The following is a 22,645-nucleotide window of genomic DNA, read 5'->3' on the forward strand; positions in this document are numbered from 1 at the left end:
GCAAGGTGTCACGTGCTCTTCCCAGTTCCCTTCGATAGCTCAGCTGGTAGAGCGGAGGACTGTAGAGACAAAGCAGCAATCCTTAGGTCGCTGGTTCAATTCCGGCTCGAAGGAAGAGCTTTTTACCCCGCGTCTCTGCCTTTTAGAAAGAAGGCAATCTCTTATCACTACAAATGTGCAATTGGGAAGCTTTTTAGGCACCTTCAGTTCATCTTTCATGTCTCCTTTGGGCCAGCTCAAGCACGCTTGTCGTGTGGTCTCTGTGGCGCAATCGGTTAGCGCGTTCGGCTGTTAACCGAAAGGTTGGTGGTTCAAGCCCACCCAGGGACGCTCGTGCTTTCTCTTTACCTTAGCAGGGCCCGCTGCCAAGTCTCACCCTAACCTAAGAAGACAAATAGCGTCCTTTGGCTTGTCTCACACGGCTGACGATTAACCATTCACTCGAGACATTCCTTGAAAACGGACTAGAATAATGTCGCAATCAATTGCTCTTCTTCTGGAATGTTCAAGATCTTTCATAGTTTAGTCAAGCCACTTCTTCGCTTCCGCTGAGTCTCAGGAACAAACCCCAGCATTTCTATTCACACCTGAACACCAGGGGATGTGTGAGAATTGTGGAAGCACCTTTTTTCACCTTACATGATCCCATTGTTGGTGTCAGGAAGCCTGCATAGCTAAAAGTGCCTAGATTGACATGGCCAAAGGCCTCAATTGTTGTCAAATGGCCTGGATAGAGGTGTTAAAAACGTGGAATACAGATAGTGTCAATGTTTAAGCGTGTGCCCCGGGGCTATGCTGGGCTTGAAGTACACAGGGATGCAATGTTTCTTAAAGATCCTTCTGAGTTTTTCCGACGCTCCAGTTACATACGGGATGACTAGATTTCTCCTAGTGTTCTGCTTCTCCCCAGTTTGTTTCCCTGACCTTGCGGAGGTTTTAACCAAGACCCAGTCTGGGTAGCCACAAGCTTTCAAAGCCCTCCTGAGATGTCACGGTAGCACTCTCCTAGTCATGCGCTAGGATTTGTATAGTTGGTCTCTGCTTACCAGAGAGGCTGTCGGGTAAATTCAGTGTGGTATTCTGCTTAACAGAGTGCTGCCATGGATTAGTCAGGTCTGCTCATGATTCTCTGATGTTGTTTGAGTTTGTCTGAGTTATTCCCGCCTTCAGGAAGCTGTGAGAGCTTTCCAGAACATGGGTAGGGGCTAGGCAAATGAACAGCGTGAATACGGATACCGCCCTGGCCAGTTGCAAGGGAGGGCAGTCCTGTGGCATGCTGGGAGTGGCATTTATGTTCTGCGAGCACATGGGCTCAGCGTCTTTCCTGGGAGAGGACTGAACAGCTGGGCTGGAGGCAGGCTGCCTCGCCTGGCGCCGGCTGCCATGAGGCCCCAGGTGGGTGGACCTGAGGGCCTCAAGCCAGTCAGGACGTCAATACTGCTTAACTAAGAGATCAGCTAGATGTCTTCAGTGTGAAAAGTTCTCATTTTGGAGTATCCTACTACAATTCCCCATCCCTATCCCCAGCTCGACAAGAAAACTCCAAAAACAAACATCCCCTAGTCCGGTCATTGAAGGCAAGGAGCGTTTGCGCGCGTGTGTATTTGGCTGAAGAAATACACTGTGCCTGGCTGCGGGGCGAAGTCAAGGGAAACCGGGGCAAACACGCCAGCGTCCCTCGCAAGGGTGGCGTTGCATCTGTGTTCTTTTGTCTTTAGACTCTTTTGGTTGCTACCATGTCAGCCGGATATTGCAGAGTCCTAAGAACCCCCAGCTCGTGTTCCAGTGGGTGGTGGTGTGAGTCAAAAGGCAGATAGCGGTCTGTGTGGGTAGGTTTCCTGGAGACCTCCATGCCCAAGTCAGCCCCTTCCTTGCCTTGTAAGACGCCGTCCAAAAGGGGGCATTTGCTATTCAGTGCCTCTTCCCGTGTACACTTGATGTATTTGTCCACTGACTTTATGAGTTCACTAAAAGCTTGTGGGGTGCTGATGCTCTAATCTTGACCCAAGTAGAATCCACATGCCTTTACAAACGGCTTGGTCTTTTCCCCATGGAACAATTCAAGGCTCAAGGGTCAGCAATGAATGCACTTGGTCAGGCTTTAGTTCTTTTTGGCTGTCAAGAGACTTACCTCCTTTCAGATGTTTCCCACAATTTCAACAGCCTTTGCCAAGTGTATACAAGTGAAAAGGCCGATGGCATCATGGGACGTGATTGTTTCTTCCGGCTCCAACTTCAGTCTACATTCCTTGTTGACACATTCTTTAGCATTCTTCCAAATGGTGCATTATCTTGCCAGTTGAGGGTGTTAGAATGGTAGGCAGATACTTAGAAACGCTGTGTGTGACAGAGTTGATTCTTTGGGAATCAGTGGTTGAAATGCCTGAACCTTGTTGCTTGATACTGCTGTACCCCGCGAGCGAGTTAAAGCAGGAGGCCGGAGCCTGTTGGGATGCCGAGGAATATTTCCACAGTCGTCACTAAGGCAAGACATCTAAGGAGCTTTTGATAAGGACCTGGGGCCCTGTGGTATTTTGTCAAGGGCGCAAAGAAGGAGATTGCGTTGGCCGGGAATCGAACCCGGGTCAACTGCTTGGAAGGCAGCTATGCTCACCACTATACCACCAACGCAAGGCTGTGTGCCAGGCATCCTGCTACCTCTATACAATTAAGGCCACACATGACATTGACTCACGGACCCCCTCCAGCGCAAGGTCCATTCGCTGCCGTACCAAGTGACCACTAGGAAGATCAGCTAGAAATATTTCCCCATTCGTGGAGAGAAAGGAAGCCAAGCCAGTAGATACGGTAAAGGTGTGATTGTGCAGTGCGCATGAAGGAACTGGAGATACAAGTTTTGCAAAGGCCTTTCACTCGGGCAAAAGGGACACGGAATGTGTCCCACGCCCAACGTGGGGCTCGAACCCACGACCCTGAGATTAAGAGTCTCATGCTCTACCGACTGAGCTAGCCGGGCTACAGCACTTTTGCACTTCAAGGCCTCTCACAGCCACCTGAGTCCGCAGACTTTTTGATAGCTTTCGACATAATTCCTTTGGCTAAACTCAATGTGCTTCCAAGTACTACTCTGTTCACTTGCTGTCAGGGCGTTACATCACCATTTTTGCTGTGACTTTGGAGGATCACAACAAAATGCGCTGGCTGATTCCAAACCCTTTTCTCTCTGTGCAAAACATCAAGCCGTAGCCTCCCACATAACATCTGCCAAGTCATTCATTTGCCCTTTCCGGCCGAGGCGGCATCAAGCAATACCTCAACCGAGAAGGTCAAATGCAAAGTGTACGGCGCTGGCTTAGCAAGCAAGGTGTCACGTGCTCTTCCCAGTTCCCTTGGATAGCTCAGCTGGTAGAGCGGAGGACTGTAGAGACAAAGCAGCAATCCTTAGGTCGCTGGTTCAATTCCGGCTCGAAGGAAGAGCTTTTTACCCCGCGTCTCTGCCTTTTAGAAAGAAGGCAATCTCTTATCTCTACAAATGTGCAATTGGGAAGCTTTTTAGGCACCTTCAGTTCATCTTTCATGTCTCCTTTGGGCCAGCTCAAGCACGCTTGTCGTGTGGTCTCTGTGGCGCAATCAGTTAGCGCGTTCGGCTGTTAACCGAAAGGTTGGTGGTTCAAGCCCACCCAGGGACGCTCGTGCTTTCTCTTTACCTTAGCAGGGCCCGCTGCCAAGTCTCACCCTAACCTAAGAAGACAAATAGCGTCCTTTGGCTTGTCTCACACGGCTGACGATTAACCATTCACTCGAGACATTCCTTGAAAACGGACTAGAATAATGTCGCAATCAATTGCTCTTCTTCTGGAATGTTCAAGATCTTTCATAGTTTAGTCAAGCCACTTCTTCGCTTCCGCTGAGTCTCAGGAACAAACCCCAGCATTTCTATTCACACCTGAACACCAGGGGATGTGTGAGAATTGTGGAAGCACCTTTTTTCACCTTACATGATCCCATTGTTGGTGTCAGGAAGCCTGCATAGCTAAAAGTGCCTAGATTGACATGGCCAAAGGCCTCAATTGTTGTCAAATGGCCTGGATAGAGGTGTTAAAAACGTGGAATACAGATAGTGTCAATGTTTAAGCGTGTGCCCCGGGGCTATGCTGGGCTTGAAGTACACAGGGATGCAATGTTTCTTAAAGATCCTTCTGAGTTTTTCCGACGCTCCAGTTACATACGGGATGACTAGATTTCTCCTAGTGTTCTGCTTCTCCCCAGTTTGTTTCCCTGACCTTGCGGAGGTTTTAACCAAGACCCAGTCTGGGTAGCCACAAGCTTTCAAAGCCCTCCTGAGATGTCACGGTAGCACTCTCCTAGTCATGCGCTAGGATTTGTATAGTTGGTCTCTGCTTACCAGAGAGGCTGTCGGGTAAATTCAGTGTGGTATTCTGCTTAACAGAGTGCTGCCATGGATTAGTCAGGTCTGCTCATGATTCTCTGATGTTGTTTGAGTTTGTCTGAGTTATTCCCGCCTTCAGGAAGCTGTGAGAGCTTTCCAGAACATGGGTAGGGGCTAGGCAAATGAACAGCGTGAATACGGATACCGCCCTGGCCAGTTGCAAGGGAGGGCAGTCCTGTGGCATGCTGGGAGTGGCATTTATGTTCTGCGAGCACATGGGCTCAGCGTCTTTCCTGGGAGAGGACTGAACAGCTGGGCTGGAGGCAGGCTGCCTCGCCTGGCGCCGGCTGCCATGAGGCCCCAGGTGGGTGGACCTGAGGGCCTCAAGCCAGTCAGGACGTCAATACTGCTTAACTAAGAGATCAGCTAGATGTCTTCAGTGTGAAAAGTTCTCATTTTGGAGTATCCTACTACAATTCCCCATCCCTATCCCCAGCTCGACAAGAAAACTCCAAAAACAAACATCCCCTAGTCCGGTCATTGAAGGCAAGGAGCGTTTGCGCGCGTGTGTATTTGGCTGAAGAAATACACTGTGCCTGGCTGCGGGGCGAAGTCAAGGGAAACCGGGGCAAACACGCCAGCGTCCCTCGCAAGGGTGGCGTTGCATCTGTGTTCTTTTGTCTTTAGACTCTTTTGGTTGCTACCATGTCAGCCGGATATTGCAGAGTCCTAAGAACCCCCAGCTCGTGTTCCAGTGGGTGGTGGTGTGAGTCAAAAGGCAGATAGCGGTCTGTGTGGGTAGGTTTCCTGGAGACCTCCATGCCCAAGTCAGCCCCTTCCTTGCCTTGTAAGACGCCGTCCAAAAGGGGGCATTTGCTATTCAGTGCCTCTTCCCGTGTACACTTGATGTATTTGTCCACTGACTTTATGGGTTCACTAAAAGCTTGTGGGGTGCTGATGCTCTAATCTTGACCCAAGTAGAATCCACATGCCTTTACAAACGGCTTGGTCTTTTCCCCATGGAACAATTCAAGGCTCAAGGGTCAGCAATGAATGCACTTGGTCAGGCTTTAGTTCTTTTTGGCTGTCAAGAGACTTACCTCCTTTCAGATGTTTCCCACAATCTCAACAGCCTCTGCCAAGTGTATGCAAGTGAAAAGGCCGATGGCATCATGGGACGTGATTGTTTCTTCCGGCTCCAACTTCAGTCTACATTCCTTGTTGACACATTCTTTAGCATTCTTCCAAATGGTGCATTATCTTGCCAGTTGAGGGTGTTAGAATGGTAGGCAGATACTTAGAAACGCTGTGTGTGACAGAGTTGATTCTTTGGGAATCAGTGGTTGAAATGCCTGAACCTTGTTGCTTGATACTGCTGTACCCCGCGAGCGAGTTAAAGCAGGAGGCCGGAGCCTGTTGGGATGCCGAGGAATATTTCCACAGTCGTCACTAAGGCAAGACATCTAAGGAGCTTTTGATAAGGACCTGGGGCCCTGTGGTATTTTGTCAAGGGCGCAAAGAAGGAGATTGCGTTGGCCGGGAATCGAACCCGGGTCAACTGCTTGGAAGGCAGCTATGCTCACCACTATACCACCAACGCAAGGCTGTGCGCCAGGCATCCTGCTACCTCTATACAATTAAGGCCACACATGACATTGACTCACGGACCCCCTCCAGCGCAAGGTCCATTCGCTGCCGTACCAAGTGACCACTAGGAAGATCAGCTAGAAATATTTCCCCATTCGTGGAGAGAAAGGAAGCCAAGCCAGTAGATACGGTAAAGGTGTGATTGTGCAGTGCGCATGAAGGAACTGGAGATACAAGTTTTGCAAAGGCCTTTCACTCGGGCAAAAGGGACACGGAATGCGTCCCACGCCCAACGTAGGGCTCGAACCCACGACCCTGAGATTAAGAGTCTCATGCTCTACCGACTGAGCTAGCCGGGCTACAGCACTTTTGCACTTCAAGGCCTCTCACAGCCACCTGAGTCCGCAGACTTTTTGATAGCTTTCGACATAATTCCTTTGGCTAAACTCAATGCGCTTCCAAGTACTACTCTGTTCACTTGCTGTCAGGGCGCTACATCACCATTTTTGCTGTGACTTTGGAGGATCACAACAAAATGCGCTGGAAGATTCCAAACCCTTTTCTCTCTGTGCAAAACATCAAGCCGTAGCCTCCCACATAACATCTGCCAAGTCATTCATTTGCCCTTTCCGGCCGAGGCGGCATCAAGCAATACCTCAACCGAGAAGGTCAAATGCAAAGTGTACGGCGCTGGCTTAGCATGCAAGGTGTCACGTGCTCTTCCCAGTTCCCTTCGATAGCTCAGCTGGTAGAGCGGAGGACTGTAGAGACAAAGCAGCAATCCTTAGGTCGCTGGTTCAATTCCGGCTCGAAGGCAGAGCTTTTTACCCCGCGTCTCTGCCTTTTAGAAAGAAGGCAATCTCTTATCACTACAAATGTGCAATTGGGAAGCTTTTTAGGCACCTTCAGTTCATCTTTCATGTCTCCTTTGGGCCAGCTCAAGCGCGCTTGTCGTGTGGTCTCTGTGGCGCAATCGGTTAGCGCGTTTGGCTGTTAACCGAAAGGTTGGTGGTTCAAGCCCACCCAGGGACTTTCTCTTTACCTTAGCAGGGCCCGCTGCCAAGTCTCACCCTAACCTAAGAAGACAAATAGCGTCCTTTGGCTTGTCTCACACGGCTGACGATTAACCATTCACTCGAGACATTCCTTGAAAACGGACTAGAATAATGTCGCAATCAATTGCTCTTCTTCTGGAATGTTCAAGATCTTTCATAGTTTAGTCAAGCCACTTCTTCGCTTCCGCTGAGTCTCAGGAACAAACCCCAGCATTTCTATTCACACCTGAACACCAGGGGATGTGTGAGAATTGTGGAAGCACCTTTTTTCACCTTACATGATCCCATTGTTGGTGTCAGGAAGCCTGCATAGCTAAAAGTGCCTAGATTGACATGGCCAAAGGCCTCAATTGTTGTCAAATGGCCTGGATAGAGGTGTTAAAAACGTGGAATACAGATAGTGTCAATGTTTAAGCGTGTGCCCCGGGGCTATGCTGGGCTTGAAGTACACAGGGATGCAATGTTTCTTAAAGATCCTTCTGAGTTTTTCCGACGCTCCAGTTACATACGGGATGACTAGATTTCTCCTAGTGTTCTGCTTCTCCCCAGTTTGTTTCCCTGACCTTGCGGAGGTTTTAACCAAGACCCAGTCTGGGTAGCCACAAGCTTTCAAAGCCCTCCTGAGATGTCACGGTAGCACTCTCCTAGTCATGCGCTAGGATTTGTATAGTTGGTCTCTGCTTACCAGAGAGGCTGTCGGGTAAATTCAGTGTGGTATTCTGCTTAACAGAGTGCTGCCATGGATTAGTCAGGTCTGCTCATGATTCTCTGATGTTGTTTGAGTTTGTCTGAGTTATTCCCGCCTTCAGGAAGCTGTGAGAGCTTTCCAGAACATGGGTAGGGGCTAGGCAAATGAACAGCGTGAATACGGATAACGCCCTGGCCAGTTGCAAGGGAGGGCAGTCCTGTGGCATGCTGGGAGTGGCATTTATGTTCTGCGAGCACATGGGCTCAGCGTCTTTCCTGGGAGAGGACTGAACAGCTGGGCTGGAGGCAGGCTGCCTCGCCTGGCGCCGGCTGCCATGAGGCCCCAGGTGGGTGGACCTGAGGGCCTCAAGCCAGTCCGGACGTCAATACTGCTTAACTAAGAGATCAGCTAGATGTCTTCAGTGTGAAAAGTTCTCATTTTGGAGTATCCTACTACAATTCCCCATCCCTATCCCCAGCTCGACAAGAAAACTCCAAAAACAAACATCCCCTAGTCCGGTCATTGAAGGCAAGGAGCGTTTGCGCGCGTGTGTATTTGGCTGAAGAAATACACTGTGCCTGGCTGCGGGGCGAAGTCAAGGGAAACCGGGGCAAACACGCCAGCGTCCCTCGCAAGGGTGGCGTTGCATCTGTGTTCTTTTGTCTTTAGACTCTTTTGGTTGCTACCATGTCAGCCGGATATTGCAGAGTCCTAAGAACCCCCAGCTCGTGTTCCAGTGGGTGGTGGTGTGAGTCAAAAGGCAGATAGCGGTCTGTGTGGGTAGGTTTCCTGGAGACCTCCATGCCCAAGTCAGCCCCTTCCTTGCCTTGTAAGACGCCGTCCAAAAGGGGGCATTTGCTATTCAGTGCCTCTTCCCGTGTACACTTGATGTATTTGTCCACTGACTTTATGGGTTCACTAAAAGCTTGTGGGGTGCTGATGCTCTAATCTTGACCCAAGTAGAATCCACATGCCTTTACAAACGGCTTGGTCTTTTCCCCATGGAACAATTCAAGGCTCAAGGGTCAGCAATGAATGCACTTGGTCAGGCTTTAGTTCTTTTTGGCTGTCAAGAGACGTACCTCCTTTCAGATGTTTCCCACAATCTCAACAGCCTCTGCCAAGTGTATACAAGTGAAAAGGCCGATGGCATCATGGGACGTGATTGTTTCTTCCGGCTCCAACTTCAGTCTACATTCCTTGTTGACACATTCTTTAGCATTCTTCCAAATGGTGCATTATCTTGCCAGTTGAGGGTGTTAGAATGGTAGGCAGATACTTAGAAACGCTGTGTGTGACAGAGTTGATTCTTTGGGAATCAGTGGTTGAAATGCCTGAACCTTGTTGCTTGATACTGCTGTACCCCGCGAGCGAGTTAAAGCAGGAGGCCGGAGCCTGTTGGGATGCCGAGGAATATTTCCACAGTCGTCACTAAGGCAAGAAATCTAAGGAGCTTTTGATAAGGACCTGGGGCCCTGTGGTATTTTGTCAAGGGCGCAAAGAAGGAGATTGCGTTGGCCGGGAATCGAACCCGGGTCAACTGCTTGGAAGGCAGCTATGCTCACCACTATACCACCAATGCAAGGCTGTGCGCCAGGCATCCTGCTACCTCTATACAATTAAGGCCACACATGACATTGACTCACGGACCCCCTCCAGCGCAAGGTCCATTCGCTGCCGTACCAAGTGACCACTAGGAAGATCAGCTAGAAATATTTCCCCATTCGTGGAGAGAAAGGAAGCCAAGCCAGTAGATACGGTAAAGGTGTGATTGTGCAGTGCGCATGAAGGAACTGGAGATACAAGTTTTGCAAAGGCCTTTCACTCGGGCAAAAGGGACACGGAATGCGTCCCACGCCCAACGTGGGGCTCGAACCCACGACCCTGAGATTAAGAGTCTCATGCTCTACCGACTGAGCTAGCCGAGCTACAGCACTTTTGCACTTCAAGGCCTCTCACAGCCACCTGAGTCCGCAGACTTTTTGATAGCTTTCGACATAATTCCTTTGGCTAAACTCAATGCGCTTCCAAGTACTACTCTGTTCACTTGCTGTCAGGGCGCTACATCACCATTTTTGCTGTGACTTTGGAGGATCACAACAAAATGCGCTGGCTGATTCCAAACCCTTTTCTCTCTGTGCAAAACATCAAGCCGTAGCCTCCCACATAACATCTGCCAAGTCATTCATTTGCCCTTTCCGGCCGAGGCGGCATCAAGCAATACCTCAACCGAGAAGGTCAAATGCAAAGTGTACGGCGCTGGCTTAGCATGCAAGGTGTCACGTGCTCTTCCCAGTTCCCTTGGATAGCTCAGCTGGTAGAGCGGAGGACTGTAGAGACAAAGCAGCAATCCTTAGGTCGCTGGTTCAATTCCGGCTCGAAGGCAGAGCTTTTTACCCCGCGTCTCTGCCTTTTAGAAAGAAGGCAATCTCTTATCACTACAAATGTGCAATTGGGAAGCTTTTTAGGCACCTTCAGTTCATCTTTCATGTCTCCTTTGGGCCAGCTCAAGCACACTTGTCGTGTGGTCTCTGTGGCGCAATCGGTTAGCGCGTTCGGCTGTTAACCGAAAGGTTGGTGGTTCAAGCCCACCCAGGGACGCTCGTGCTTTCTCTTTACCTTAGTAGGGCCCGCTGCCAAGTCTCACCCTAACCTAAGAAGACAAATAGCGTCCTTTGGCTTGTCTCACACGGCTGACGATTAACCATTCACTCGAGACATTCCTTGAAAACGGACTAGAATAATGTCGCAATCAATTGCTCTTCTTCTGGAATGTTCAAGATCTTTCATAGTTTAGTCAAGCCACTTCTTCGCTTCCGCTGAGTCTCAGGAACAAACCCCAGCATTTCTATTCACACCTGAACACCAGGGGATGTGTGAGAATTGTGGAAGCACCTTTTTTCACCTTACATGATCCCATTGTTGGTGTCAGGAAGCCTGCATAGCTAAAAGTGCCTAGATTGACATGGCCAAAGGCCTCAATTGTTGTCAAATGGCCTGGATAGAGGTGTTAAAAACGTGGAATACAGATAGTGTCAATGTTTAAGCGTGTGCCCCGGGGCTATGCTGGGCTTGAAGTACACAGGGATGCAATGTTTCTTAAAGATCCTTCTGAGTTTTTCCGACGCTCCAGTTACATACGGGATGACTAGATTTCTCCTAGTGTTCTGCTTCTCCCCAGTTTGTTTCCCTGACCTTGCGGAGGTTTTAACCAAGACCCAGTCTGGGTAGCCACAAGCTTTCAAAGCCCTCCTGAGATGTCACGGTAGCACTCTCCTAGTCATGCGCTAGGATTTGTATAGTTGGTCTCTGCTTACCAGAGAGGCTGTCGGGTAAATTCAGTGTGGTATTCTGCTTAACAGAGTGCTGCCATGGATTAGTCAGGTCTGCTCATGATTCTCTGATGTTGTTTGAGTTTGTCTGAGTTATTCCCGCCTTCAGGAAGCTGTGAGAGCTTTCCAGAACATGGGTAGGGGCTAGGCAAATGAACAGCGTGAATACGGATACCGCCCTGGCCAGTTGCAAGGGAGGGCAGTCCTGTGGCATGCTGGGAGTGGCATTTATGTTCTGCGAGCACATGGGCTCAGCGTCTTTCCTGGGAGAGGACTGAACAGCTGGGCTGGAGGCAGGCTGCCTCGCCTGGCGCCGGCTGCCATGAGGCCCCAGGTGGGTGGACCTGAGGGCCTCAAGCCAGTCCGGACGTCAATACTGCTTAACTAAGAGATCAGCTAGATGTCTTCAGTGTGAAAAGTTCTCATTTTGGAGTATCCTACTACAATTCCCCATCCCTATCCCCAGCTCGACAAGAAAACTCCAAAAACAAACATCCCCTAGTCCGGTCATTGAAGGCAAGGAGCGTTTGCGCGCGTGTGTATTTGGCTGAAGAAATACACTGTGCCTGGCTGCGGGGCGAAGTCAAGGGAAACCGGGGCAAACACGCCAGCGTCCCTCGCAAGGGTGGCGTTGCATCTGTGTTCTTTTGTCTTTAGACTCTTTTGGTTGCTACCATGTCAGCCGGATATTGCAGAGTCCTAAGAACCCCCAGCTCGTGTTCCAGTGGGTGGTGGTGTGAGTCAAAAGGCAGATAGCGGTCTGTGTGGGTAGGTTTCCTGGAGACCTCCATGCCCAAGTCAGCCCCTTCCTTGCCTTGTAAGACGCCGTCCAAAAGGGGGCATTTGCTATTCAGTGCCTCTTCCCGTGTACACTTGATGTATTTGTCCACTGACTTTATGGGTTCACTAAAAGCTTGTGGGGTGCTGATGCTCTAATCTTGACCCAAGTAGAATCCACATGCCTTTACAAACGGCTTGGTCTTTTCCCCATGGAACAATTCAAGGCTCAAGGGTCAGCAATGAATGCACTTGGTCAGGCTTTAGTTCTTTTTGGCTGTCAAGAGACGTACCTCCTTTCAGATGTTTCCCACAATCTCAACAGCCTCTGCCAAGTGTATACAAGTGAAAAGGCCGATGGCATCATGGGACGTGATTGTTTCTTCCGGCTCCAACTTCAGTCTACATTCCTTGTTGACACATTCTTTAGCATTCTTCCAAATGGTGCATTATCTTGCCAGTTGAGGGTGTTAGAATGGTAGGCAGATACTTAGAAACGCTGTGTGTGACAGAGTTGATTCTTTGGGAATCAGTGGTTGAAATGCCTGAACCTTGTTGCTTGATACTGCTGTACCCCGCGAGCGAGTTAAAGCAGGAGGCCGGAGCCTGTTGGGATGCCGAGGAATATTTCCACAGTCGTCACTAAGGCAAGAAATCTAAGGAGCTTTTGATAAGGACCTGGGGCCCTGTGGTATTTTGTCAAGGGCGCAAAGAAGGAGATTGCGTTGGCCGGGAATCGAACCCGGGTCAACTGCTTGGAAGGCAGCTATGCTCACCACTATACCACCAACGCAAGGCTGTGCGCCAGGCATCCTGCTACCTCTATACAATTAAGGCCACACATGACATTGACTCACGGACCCCCTCCAGCGCAAGGTCCATTCGCTGCCGTACCAAGTGACCACTAGGAAGATCAGCTAGAAATATTTCCCCATTCGTGGGGAGAAAGGAAGCCAAGCCAGTAGATACGGTAAAGGTGTGATTGTGCAGTGCGCATGAAGGAACTGGAGATACAAGTTTTGCAAAGGCCTTTCACTCGGGCAAAAAGGACACGGAATGTGTCCCACGCCCAACGTGGGGCTCGAACCCACGACCCTGAGATTAAGAGTCTCATGCTCTACCGACTGAGCTAGCCGGGCTACAGCACTTTTGCACTTCAAGGCCTCTCACAGCCACCTGAGTCCGCAGACTTTTTGATAGCTTTCGACATAATTCCTTTGGCTAAACTCAATGCGCTTCCAAGTACTACTCTGTTCACTTGCTGTCAGGGCGCTACATCACCATTTTTGCTGTGACTTTGGAGGATCACAACAAAATGCGCTGGCTGATTCCAAACCCTTTTCTCTCTGTGCAAAACATCAAGCCGTAGCCTCCCACATAACATCTGCCAAGTCATTCATTTGCCCTTTCCGGCCGAGGCGGCATCAAGCAATACCTCAACCGAGAAGGTCAAATGCAAAGTGTACGGCGCTGGCTTAGCAAGCAAGGTGTCACGTGCTCTTCCCAGTTCCCTTGGATAGCTCAGCTGGTAGAGCGGAGGACTGTAGAGACAAAGCAGCAATCCTTAGGTCGCTGGTTCAATTCCGGCTCGAAGGAAGAGCTTTTTACCCCGCGTCTCTGCCTTTTAGAAAGAAGGCAATCTCTTATCACTACAAATGTGCAATTGGGAAGCTTTTTAGGCACCTTCAGTTCATCTTTCATGTCTCCTTTGGGCCAGCTCAAGCACACTTGTCGTGTGGTCTCTGTGGCGCAATCGGTTAGCGCGTTCGGCTGTTAACCGAAAGGTTGGTGGTTCAAGCCCACCCAGGGACGCTCGTGCTTTCTCTTTACCTTAGCAGGGCCCGCTGCCAAGTCTCACCCTAACCTAAGAAGACAAATAGCGTCCTTTGGCTTGTCTCACACGGCTGACGATTAACCATTCACTCGAGACATTCCTTGAAAACGGACTAGAATAATGTCGCAATCAATTGCTCTTCTTCTGGAATGTTCAAGATCTTTCATAGGTTAGTCAAGCCACTTCTTCGCTTCCGCTGAGTCTCAGGAACAAACCCCAGCATTTCTATTCACACCTGAACACCAGGGGATGTGTGAGAATTGTGGAAGCACCTTTTTTCACCTTACATGATCCCATTGTTGGTGTCAGGAAGCCTGCATAGCTAAAAGTGCCTAGATTGACATGGCCAAAGGCCTCAATTGTTGTCAAATGGCCTGGATAGAGGTGTTAAAAACGTGGAATACAGATAGTGTCAATGTTTAAGCGTGTGCCCCGGGGCTATGCTGGGCTTGAAGTACACAGGGATGCAATGTTTCTTAAAGATCCTTCTGAGTTTTTCCGACGCTCCAGTTACATACGGGATGACTAGATTTCTCCTAGTGTTCTGCTTCTCCCCAGTTTGTTTCCCTGACCTTGCGGAGGTTTTAACCAAGACCCAGTCTGGGTAGCCACAAGCTTTCAAAGCCCTCCTGAGATGTCACGGTAGCACTCTCCTAGTCATGCGCTAGGATTTGTATAGTTGGTCTCTGCTTACCAGAGAGGCTGTCGGGTAAATTCAGTGTGGTATTCTGCTTAACAGAGTGCTGCCATGGATTAGTCAGGTCTGCTCATGATTCTCTGATGTTGTTTGAGTTTGTCTGAGTTATTCCCGCCTTCAGGAAGCTGTGAGAGCTTTCCAGAACATGGGTAGGGGCTAGGCAAATGAACAGCGTGAATACGGATACCGCCCTGGCCAGTTGCAAGGGAGGGCAGTCCTGTGGCATGCTGGGAGTGGCATTTATGTTCTGCGAGCACATGGGCTCAGCGTCTTTCCTGGGAGAGGACTGAACAGCTGGGCTGGAGGCAGGCTGCCTCGCCTGGCGCCGGCTGCCATGAGGCCCCAGGTGGGTGGACCTGAGGGCCTCAAGCCAGTCAGGACGTCAATACTGCTTAACTAAGAGATCAGCTAGATGTCTTCAGTGTGAAAAGTTCTCATTTTGGAGTATCCTACTACAATTCCCCATCCCTATCCCCAGCTCGACAAGAAAACTCCAAAAACAAACATCCCCTAGTCCGGTCATTGAAGGCAAGGAGCGTTTGCGCGCGTGTGTATTTGGCTGAAGAAATACACTGTGCCTGGCTGCGGGGCGAAGTCAAGGGAAACCGGGGCAAACACGCCAGCGTCCCTCGCAAGGGTGGCGTTGCATCTGTGTTCTTTTGTCTTTAGACTCTTTTGGTTGCTACCATGTCAACCGGATATTGCAGAGTCCTAAGAACCCCCAGCTCGTGTTCCAGTGGGTGGTGGTGTGAGTCAAAAGGCAGATAGCGGTCTGTGTGGGTAGGTTTCCTGGAGACCTCCATGCCCAAGTCAGCCCCTTCCTTGCCTTGTAAGACGCCGTCCAAAAGGGGGCATTTGCTATTCAGTGCCTCTTCCCGTGTACACTTGATGTATTTGTCCACTGACTTTATGGGTTCACTAAAAGCTTGTGGGGTGCTGATGCTCTAATCTTGACCCAAGTAGAATCCACATGCCTTTACAAACGGCTTGGTCTTTTCCCCATGGAACAATTCAAGGCTCAAGGGTCAGCAATGAATGCACTTGGTCAGGCTTTAGTTCTTTTTGGCTGTCAAGAGACGTACCTCCTTTCAGATGTTTCCCACAATCTCAACAGCCTCTGCCAAGTGTATACAAGTGAAAAGGCCGATGGCATCATGGGACGTGATTGTTTCTTCCGGCTCCAACTTCAGTCTACATTCCTTGTTGACACATTCTTTAGCATTCTTCCAAATGGTGCATTATCTTGCCAGTTGAGGGTGTTAGAATGGTAGGCAGATACTTAGAAACGCTGTGTGTGACAGAGTTGATTCTTTGGGAATCAGTGGTTGAAATGCCTGAACCTTGTTGCTTGATACTGCTGTACCCCGCGAGCGAGTTAAAGCAGGAGGCCGGAGCCTGTTGGGATGCCGAGGAATATTTCCACAGTCGTCACTAAGGCAAGAAATCTAAGGAGCTTTTGATAAGGACCTGGGGCCCTGTGGTATTTTGTCAAGGGCGCAAAGAAGGAGATTGCGTTGGCCGGGAATCGAACCCGGGTCAACTGCTTGGAAGGCAGCTATGCTCACCACTATACCACCAACGCAAGGCTGTGCGCCAGGCATCCTGCTACCTCTATACAATTAAGGCCACACATGACATTGACTCACGGACCCCCTCCAGCGCAAGGTCCATTCGCTGCCGTACCAAGTGACCACTAGGAAGATCAGCTAGAAATATTTCCCCATTCGTGGAGAGAAAGGAAGCCAAGCCAGTAGATACGGTAAAGGTGTGATTGTGCAGTGCGCATGAAGGAACTGGAGATACAAGTTTTGCAAAGGCCTTTCACTCGGGCAAAAGGGACACGGAATGTGTCCCACGCTCAGCGTGGGGCTCGAACCCACGACCCTGAGATTAAGAGTCTCATGCTCTACCGACTGAGCTAGCCGGGCTACAGCACTTTTGCTCTTCAAGGCCTCTCACAGCCACCTGAGTCCGCAGACTTTTTGATAGCTTTCGACATAATTCCTTTGGCTAAACTCAATGCGCTTCCAAGTACTACTCTGTTCACTTGCTGTCAGGGCGCTACATCACCATTTTTGCTGTGACTTTGGAGGATCACAACAAAATGCGCTGGCTGATTCCAAACCCTTTTCTCTCTGTGCAAAACATCAAGCCGTAGCCTCCCACATAACATCTGCCAAGTCATTCATTTGCCCTTTCCGGCCGAGGCGGCATCAAGCAATACCTCAACCGAGAAGGTCAAATGCAAAGTGTACGGCGCTGGCTTAGCATGCAAGGTGTCACGTGCTCTTCCCAGTTCCCTTCGATAGCTCAGCTGGTAGAGCGGAGGACTGTAGAGACAAAGCAGCAATCCTTAGGTCGCTGGTTCAATTCCGGCTCGAAGGAAGAGCTTTTTACCCCGCGTCTCTGCCTTTTAGAAAGAAGGCAATCTCTTATCACTACAAATGTGCAATTGGGAAGCTTTTTAGGCACCTTCAGTTCATCTTTCATGTCTCCTTTGGGCCAGCTCAAGCACGCTTGTCGTGTGGTCTCTGTGGCGCAATCGGTTAGCGCGTTTGGCTGTTAACCGAAAGGTTGGTGGTTCAAGAGCACCCAGGGACACTCGTGCTTTCTCTTTACCTTAGCAGGGCCCGCTGCCAAGTCTCACCCTAACCTAAGAAGACAAATAGCGTCCTTTGGCTTGTCTCACACGGCTGACGATTAACCATTCACTCGAGACATTCCTTGAAAACGGACTAGAATAATGTCGCAATCAATTGCTCTTCTTCTGGAATGTTCAAGATCTTTCATAGGTTAGTCAAGCCACTTCTTCGCTTCCGCTGAGTCTCAGGAACAAACCCCAGCATTTCTATTCACACCTGAACACCAGGGGATGTGTGAGAATTGTGGAAGCACCTTTTTTCACCTTACATGATCCCATTGTTGGTGTCAGGAAGCCTGCATAGCTAAAAGTGCCTAGATTGACATGGCCAAAGGCCTCAATTGTTGTCAAATGGCCTGGATAGAGGTGTTAAAAACGTGGAATACAGATAGTGTCAATGTTTAAGCGTGTGCCCCGGGGCTATGCTGGGCTTGAAGTACACAGGGATGCAATGTTTCTTAAAGATCCTTCTGAGTTTTTCCGACGCTCCAGTTACATACGGGATGACTAGATTTCTCCTAGTGTTCTGCTTCTCCCCAGTTTGTTTCCCTGACCTTGCGGAGGTTTTAACCAAGACCCAGTCTGGGTAGCCACAAGCTTTCAAAGCCCTCCTGAGATGTCACGGTAGCACTCTCCTAGTCATGCGCTAGGATTTGCATAGTTGGTCTCTGCTTACCAGAGAGGCTGTCGGGTAAATTCAGTGTGGTATTCTGCTTAACAGAGTGCTGCCATGGATTAGTCAGGTCTGCTCATGATTCTCTGATGTTGTTTGAGTTTGTCTGAGTTATTCCCGCCTTCAGGAAGCTGTGAGAGCTTTCCAGAACATGGGTAGGGGCTAGGCAAATGAACAGCGTGAATACGGATACCGCCCTGGCCAGTTGCAAGGGAGGGCAGTCCTGTGGCATGCTGGGAGTGGCATTTATGTTCTGCGAGCACATGGGCTCAGCGTCTTTCCTGGGAGAGGACTGAACAGCTGGGCTGGAGGCAGGCTGCCTCGCCTGGCGCCGGCTGCCATGAGGCCCCAGGTGGGTGGACCTGAGGGCCTCAAGCCAGTCAGGACGTCAATACTGCTTAACTAAGAGATCAGCTAGATGTCTTCAGTGTGAAAAGTTCTCATTTTGGAGTATCCTACTACAATTCCCCATCCCTATCCCCAGCTCGACAAGAAAACTCCAAAAACAAACATGCCCTAGTCCGGTCATTGAAGGCAAGGAGCGTTTGCGCGCGTGTGTATTTGGCTGAAGAAATACACTGTGCCTGGCTGCGGGGCGAAGTCAAGGGAAACCGGGGCAAACACGCCAGCGTCCCTCGCAAGGGTGGCGTTGCATCTGTGTTCTTTTGTCTTTAGACTCTTTTGGTTGCTACCATGTCAGCCGGATATTGCAGAGTCCTAAGAACCCCCAGCTCGTGTTCCAGTGGGTGGTGGTGTGAGTCAAAAGGCAGATAGCGGTCTGTGTGGGTAGGTTTCCTGGAGACCTCCATGCCCAAGTCAGCCCCTTCCTTGCCTTGTAAGACGCCGTCCAAAAGGGGGCATTTGCTATTCAGTGCCTCTTCCCGTGTACACTTGATGTATTTGTCCACTGACTTTATGGGTTCACTAAAAGCTTGTGGGGTGCTGATGCTCTAATCTTGACCCAAGTAGAATCCACATGCCTTTACAAACGGCTTGGTCTTTTCCCCATGGAACAATTCAAGGCTCAAGGGTCAGCAATGAATGCACTTGGTCAGGCTTTAGTTCTTTTTGGCTGTCAAGAAACTTACCTCCTTTCAGATGTTTCCCACAATCTCAACAGCCTCTGCTACGTGTATGCAAGTGAAAAGGCCGATGGCATCATGGGACGTGATTGTTTCTTCCGGCTCCAACTTCAGTCTACATTCCTTGTTGACACATTCTTTAGCATTCTTCCAAATGGTGCATTATCTTGCCAGTTGAGGGTGTTAGAATGGTAGGCAGATACTTAGAAACGCTGTGTGTGACAGAGTTGATTCTTTGGGAATCAGTGGTTGAAATGCCTGAACCTTGTTGCTTGATACTGCTGTACCCCGCGAGCGAGTTAAAGCAGGAGGCCGGAGCCTGTTGGGATGCCGAGGAATATTTCCACAGTCGTCACTAAGGAGCTTTTGATAAGGACCTGGGGCCCTGTGGTATTTTGTCAAGGGCGCAAAGAAGGAGATTGCGTTGGCCGGGAATCGAACCCGGGTCAACTGCTTGGAAGGCAGCTATGCTCACCACTATACCACCAACGCAAGGCTGTGCGCCAGGCATCCTGCTACCTCTATACAATTAAGGCCACACATGACATTGACTCACGGACCCCCTCCAGCGCAAGGTCCATTCGCTGCCGTACCAAGTGACCACTAGGAAGATCAGCTAGAAATATTTCCCCATTCGTGGAGAGAAAGGAAGCCAAGCCAGTAGATACGGTAAAGGTGTGATTGTGCAGTGCGCATGAAGGAACTGGAGATACAAGTTTTGCAAAGGCCTTTCACTCGGGCAAAAGGGACACGGAATGTGTCCCACGCCCAACGTGGGGCTCGAACCCACGACCCTGAGATTAAGAGTCTCATGCTCTACCGACTGAGCTAGCCGGGCTACAGCACTTTTGCACTTCAAGGCCTCTCACAGCCACCTGAGTCCGCAGACTTTTTGATAGCTTTCGACATAATTCCTTTGGCTAAACTCAATGCGCTTCCAAGTACTACTCTGTTCACTTGCTGTCAGGGCGCTACATCACCATTTTTGCTGTGACTTTGGAGGATCACAACAAAATGCGCTGGCTGATTCCAAACCCTTTTCTCTCTGTGCAAAACATCAAGCCGTAGCCTCCCACATAACATCTGCCAAGTCATTCATTTGCCCTTTCCGGCCGAGGCGGCATCAAGCAATACCTCAACCGAGAAGGTCAAATGCAAAGTGTACGGCGCTGGCTTAGCAAGCAAGGTGTCACGTGCTCTTCCCAGTTCCCTTGGATAGCTCAGCTGGTAGAGCGGAGGACTGTAGAGACAAAGCAGCAATCCTTAGGTCGCTGGTTCAATTCCGGCTCGAAGGAAGAGCTTTTTACCCCGCGTCTCTGCCTTTTAGAAAGAAGGCAATCTCTTATCACTACAAATGTGCAATTGGGAAGCTTTTTAGGCACCTTCAGTTCATCTTTCATGTCTCCTTTGGGCCAGCTCAAGCACACTTGTCGTGTGGTCTCTGTGGCGCAATCGGTTAGCGCGTTTGGCTGTTAACCGAAAGGTTGGTGGTTCAAGCCCACCCAGGGACGCTCGTGCTTTCTCTTTACCTTAGCAGGGCCCGCTGCCAAGTCTCACCCTAACCTAAGAAGACAAATAGCGTCCTTTGGCTTGTCTCACACGGCTGACGATTAACCATTCACTCGAGACATTCCTTGAAAACGGACTAGAATAATGTCGCAATCAATTGCTCTTCTTCTGGAATGTTCAAGATCTTTCATAGGTTAGTCAAGCCACTTCTTCGCTTCCGCTGAGTCTCAGGAACAAACCCCAGCATTTCTATTCACACCTGAACACCAGGGGATGTGTGAGAATTGTGGAAGCACCTTTTTTCACCTTACATGATCCCATTGTTGGTGTCAGGAAGCCTGCATAGCTAAAAGTGCCTAGATTGACATGGCCAAAGGCCTCAATTGTTGTCAAATGGCCTGGATAGAGGTGTTAAAAACGTGGAATACAGATAGTGTCAATGTTTAAGCGTGTGCCCCGGGGCTATGCTGGGCTTGAAGTACACAGGGATGCAATGTTTCTTAAAGATCCTTCTGAGTTTTTCCGACGCTCCAGTTACATACGGGATGACTAGATTTCTCCTAGTGTTCTGCTTCTCCCCAGTTTGTTTCCCTGACCTTGCGGAGGTTTTAACCAAGACCCAGTCTGGGTAGCCACAAGCTTTCAAAGCCCTCCTGAGATGTCACGGTAGCACTCTCCTAGTCATGCGCTAGGATTTGTATAGTTGGTCTCTGCTTACCAGAGAGGCTGTCGGGTAAATTCAGTGTGGTATTCTGCTTAACAGAGTGCTGCCATGGATTAGTCAGGTCTGCTCATGATTCTCTGATGTTGTTTGAGTTTGTCTGAGTTATTCCCGCCTTCAGGAAGCTGTGAGAGCTTTCCAGAACATGGGTAGGGGCTAGGCAAATGAACAGCGTGAATACGGATACCGCCCTGGCCAGTTGCAAGGGAGGGCAGTCCTGTGGCATGCTGGGAGTGGCATTTATGTTCTGCGAGCACATGGGCTCAGCGTCTTTCCTGGGAGAGGACTGAACAGCTGGGCTGGAGGCAGGCTGCCTCGCCTGGCGCCGGCTGCCATGAGGCCCCAGGTGGGTGGACCTGAGGGCCTCAAGCCAGTCAGGACGTCAATACTGCTTAACTAAGAGATCAGCTAGATGTCTTCAGTGTGAAAAGTTCTCATTTTGGAGTATCCTACTACAATTCCCCATCCCTATCCCCAGCTCGACAAGAAAACTCCAAAAACAAACATCCCCTAGTCCGGTCATTGAAGGCAAGGAGCGTTTGCGCGCGTGTGTATTTGGCTGAAGAAATACACTGTGCCTGGCTGCGGGGCGAAGTCAAGGGAAACCGGGGCAAACACGCCAGCGTCCCTCGCAAGGGTGGCGTTGCATCTGTGTTCTTTTGTCTTTAGACTCTTTTGGTTGCTACCATGTCAGCCGGATATTGCAGAGTCCTAAGAACCCCCAGCTCGTGTTCCAGTGGGTGGTGGTGTGAGTCAAAAGGCAGATAGCGGTCTGTGTGGGTAGGTTTCCTGGAGACCTCCATGCCCAAGTCAGCCCCTTCCTTGCCTTGTAAGACGCCGTCCAAAAGGGGGCATTTGCTATTCAGTGCCTCTTCCCGTGTACACTTGATGTATTTGTCCACTGACTTTATGGGTTCACTAAAAGCTTGTGGGGTGCTGATGCTCTAATCTTGACCCAAGTAGAATCCACATGCCTTTACAAACGGCTTGGTCTTTTCCCCATGGAACAATTCAAGGCTCAAGGGTCAGCAATGAATGCACTTGGTCAGGCTTTAGTTCTTTTTGGCTGTCAAGAGACGTACCTCCTTTCAGATGTTTCCCACAATCTCAACAGCCTCTGCCAAGTGTATACAAGTGAAAAGGCCGATGGCATCATGGGACGTGATTGTTTCTTCCGGCTCCAACTTCAGTCTACATTCCTTGTTGACACATTCTTTAGCATTCTTCCAAATGGTGCATTATCTTGCCAGTTGAGGGTGTTAGAATGGTAGGCAGATACTTAGAAACGCTGTGTGTGACAGAGTTGATTCTTTGGGAATCAGTGGTTGAAATGCCTGAACCTTGTTGCTTGATACTGCTGTACCCCGCGAGCGAGTTAAAGCAGGAGGCCGGAGCCTGTTGGGATGCCGAGGAATATTTCCACAGTCGTCACTAAGGCAAGAAATCTAAGGAGCTTTTGATAAGGACCTGGGGCCCTGTGGTATTTTGTCAAGGGCGCAAAGAAGGAGATTGCGTTGGCCGGGAATCGAACCCGGGTCAACTGCTTGGAAGGCAGCTATGCTCACCACTATACCACCAACGCAAGGCTGTGCGCCAGGCATCCTGCTACCTCTATACAATTAAGGCCACACATGACATTGACTCACGGACCCCCTCCAGCGCAAGGTCCATTCGCTGCCGTACCAAGTGACCACTAGG

At 49.9% G+C, this 22,645-nt stretch overlaps 15 non-coding genes across 15 annotated transcripts; 6 read left to right on the forward strand and 9 right to left on the reverse strand.

The window, feature by feature from the left end:
* Positions 1-28: 28 nt before the first annotated feature.
* TRNAY-GUA (transfer RNA tyrosine (anticodon GUA)) lies at positions 29-114 on the forward strand. Its single transcript is given in 2 exon segments — positions 29-65; positions 79-114. It is a non-coding gene; the product is annotated as a tRNA-Tyr (tRNA).
* A 142-nt stretch (positions 115-256) lies between these two features.
* Positions 257-330, forward strand: TRNAN-GUU (transfer RNA asparagine (anticodon GUU)). The gene has a single exon. It is a non-coding gene; the product is annotated as a tRNA-Asn (tRNA).
* A 2,229-nt stretch (positions 331-2,559) lies between these two features.
* TRNAG-UCC (transfer RNA glycine (anticodon UCC)) lies at positions 2,560-2,631 on the reverse strand. Its single transcript has one exon. It is a non-coding gene; the product is annotated as a tRNA-Gly (tRNA).
* Positions 2,632-2,904: 273 nt separating this feature from the next.
* TRNAK-CUU (transfer RNA lysine (anticodon CUU)) lies at positions 2,905-2,977 on the reverse strand. The gene has a single exon. It is a non-coding gene; the product is annotated as a tRNA-Lys (tRNA).
* Positions 2,978-5,879: 2,902 nt separating this feature from the next.
* Positions 5,880-5,951, reverse strand: TRNAG-UCC (transfer RNA glycine (anticodon UCC)). The gene has a single exon. It is a non-coding gene; the product is annotated as a tRNA-Gly (tRNA).
* A 717-nt stretch (positions 5,952-6,668) lies between these two features.
* Positions 6,669-6,754, forward strand: TRNAY-GUA (transfer RNA tyrosine (anticodon GUA)). The gene is given in 2 exon segments: positions 6,669-6,705; positions 6,719-6,754. It is a non-coding gene; the product is annotated as a tRNA-Tyr (tRNA).
* Positions 6,755-10,208: 3,454 nt separating this feature from the next.
* On the forward strand, positions 10,209-10,282 carry TRNAN-GUU (transfer RNA asparagine (anticodon GUU)). The gene has a single exon. It is a non-coding gene; the product is annotated as a tRNA-Asn (tRNA).
* A 2,229-nt stretch (positions 10,283-12,511) lies between these two features.
* TRNAG-UCC (transfer RNA glycine (anticodon UCC)) lies at positions 12,512-12,583 on the reverse strand. The gene has a single exon. It is a non-coding gene; the product is annotated as a tRNA-Gly (tRNA).
* Positions 12,584-12,856: 273 nt separating this feature from the next.
* Positions 12,857-12,929, reverse strand: TRNAK-CUU (transfer RNA lysine (anticodon CUU)). The gene has a single exon. It is a non-coding gene; the product is annotated as a tRNA-Lys (tRNA).
* A 599-nt stretch (positions 12,930-13,528) lies between these two features.
* TRNAN-GUU (transfer RNA asparagine (anticodon GUU)) lies at positions 13,529-13,602 on the forward strand. Its single transcript has one exon. It is a non-coding gene; the product is annotated as a tRNA-Asn (tRNA).
* A 2,229-nt stretch (positions 13,603-15,831) lies between these two features.
* TRNAG-UCC (transfer RNA glycine (anticodon UCC)) lies at positions 15,832-15,903 on the reverse strand. Its single transcript has one exon. It is a non-coding gene; the product is annotated as a tRNA-Gly (tRNA).
* Positions 15,904-16,620: 717 nt separating this feature from the next.
* TRNAY-GUA (transfer RNA tyrosine (anticodon GUA)) lies at positions 16,621-16,706 on the forward strand. The gene is given in 2 exon segments: positions 16,621-16,657; positions 16,671-16,706. It is a non-coding gene; the product is annotated as a tRNA-Tyr (tRNA).
* A 2,431-nt stretch (positions 16,707-19,137) lies between these two features.
* On the reverse strand, positions 19,138-19,209 carry TRNAG-UCC (transfer RNA glycine (anticodon UCC)). The gene has a single exon. It is a non-coding gene; the product is annotated as a tRNA-Gly (tRNA).
* A 273-nt stretch (positions 19,210-19,482) lies between these two features.
* Positions 19,483-19,555, reverse strand: TRNAK-CUU (transfer RNA lysine (anticodon CUU)). Its single transcript has one exon. It is a non-coding gene; the product is annotated as a tRNA-Lys (tRNA).
* A 2,902-nt stretch (positions 19,556-22,457) lies between these two features.
* On the reverse strand, positions 22,458-22,529 carry TRNAG-UCC (transfer RNA glycine (anticodon UCC)). The gene has a single exon. It is a non-coding gene; the product is annotated as a tRNA-Gly (tRNA).
* Positions 22,530-22,645: the final 116 nt, after the last annotated feature.

The sequence above is a fragment of the Staurois parvus genome, unplaced genomic scaffold (genome assembly GCF_062004578.1).
Source record: "Staurois parvus isolate SC_StPar_1 unplaced genomic scaffold, SC_StPar_1.0 ptg002181l, whole genome shotgun sequence".
Taxonomy (NCBI): domain Eukaryota; kingdom Metazoa; phylum Chordata; class Amphibia; order Anura; family Ranidae; genus Staurois; species Staurois parvus.